The sequence below is a fragment of the Dufourea novaeangliae genome, unplaced genomic scaffold, assembly GCF_001272555.1.
Source record: "Dufourea novaeangliae isolate 0120121106 unplaced genomic scaffold, ASM127255v1 scaffold96, whole genome shotgun sequence".
NCBI classification, from domain to species: domain Eukaryota; kingdom Metazoa; phylum Arthropoda; class Insecta; order Hymenoptera; family Halictidae; genus Dufourea; species Dufourea novaeangliae.
Genome location: NW_015373974.1, coordinates 1441802 through 1443605, shown reverse-complemented (window position 1 = coordinate 1443605; position 1804 = coordinate 1441802).

Below are 1804 nucleotides of genomic sequence, written 5' to 3'. Positions count from 1 at the left end.
ATATATATATATATATATGTATAACATCGAAAGAAAGAAAGGACCGGTAACACGATTGCTTTTTGCGGCTAGCCAGAGAGACAAAAACACACGCATACAGCACATACACACACACAAACAAATAAACACACATATACAAACGCGCGCATTCAGCTTGCAATTAATTATTCGTTGTACAATTCTATCGTTGCCCTACCGTATCTGTATAATGACATTCTGATAATAAGCGACAAAAGCGTTCTGTTATATTACTATTAATGAAAAAAAAAAACTAAAATGAAAGCTAAATAACGACATTTTAGTGGGTAAAAAACGATGAAAGAAGTACACTCGTTAGTACAATAGTTTCAATGTTGTAAATAAAACAGATCATAGTGATTATTATTATTAATATTATTATTATTGTATGTACATATATACATATATATATATACACTTATATGTATATATAATTATATATATCAATGTAGGTATATAATTATATATACATGTAAACAAAGACTCGTCTTTATAATAGTATCGAAACACATAATTTTTTTATTTGCAATTCACTGTTACATGTATGTGCCTAGTTATAGCCACGTTGCATTATCTTACATACTGTATGATAATTTAATTCGTACTACCGATTAATGTATGTAACAATTTCTTCGATATCAAACTCTATAAAACGGTAATATATACATATATATTATAATACACATATATATATATATGTATATATAGATATATGTATACATACATACCGTATGGACGCGTGTGTATATTATATTATACTATATGTGGATATATTATCCCCGTAACGTGTAAAGAGCTCATATTTAGGCATACATGAAATTTAATAAATCGGAATACATTTTACGAATTAAGTTCCCAAAGCGCTCTCTTACTGGTACCTATTTATCTCGCCCAATTGCGTATCTGTAACCCTCTTAAGACCTCTCGTCTTAATTTTTTCTTACTTTTTTATATTATCATTGATTCGTTAATTAAACGCATTCAACATTCTTTTATACTACTTGTCAATTACACGTTAAAACCGCGCGGTATCATTTTCGAACGGGTTTCGTTATTGGCCTATTGCAATTTATATTCGACCTTGTATTATACTCGCGATACCCCCGTATACTGTTACACAATCGGTGGTATACCATCTATTTAACAGATCGTCCATCGAGATGAATTGCCTCGGGTATATACAGTGAGAGTAAAAAATAAGTACAAACTTTGAAAGTATGGGATTCATTTCAAACGATATTAAACCGCCTTCGCTATATATTTTGGGTCATTTCATTTTAAAATACCAAAATATCCAAATTTCTCCACAGTACTATGAATAAAGAGCAACTCTTCTACACCCAGAGATTGCCATACCATCCTAAACCATAATACATTTACCACGTTCAACGATATTTAATAAATTTTCGTGGGTTAAAGCTCCAAATATCTCGAATTTCTCGAAAATGTTATGAAAATCATATCCAACTGTATTACTACCAGTAGGATGCTACAGGATTACTCGACCCTCACATTTCTAAGATGTGTACTTAATTTTCACGTTCACTGTATATACACATCTACCGTTTAATTTGTTAATTGCACACAATCTTTTTACTCCACCGATTCACCTTATCTGTTGCGTTACGTCACATCGTGTTTCCCCGTTTCAAACAGTACCCGCCCAACACGTTCCAACGCATTCGATTGATCTGCCGTGGACCACGTGATCGCTGATAATCAGCGGCAATTGGCCCACAGCAGATGAACGGCGGCCGTCTGCTGTGTGACAGTCGAGCTAGCGGCG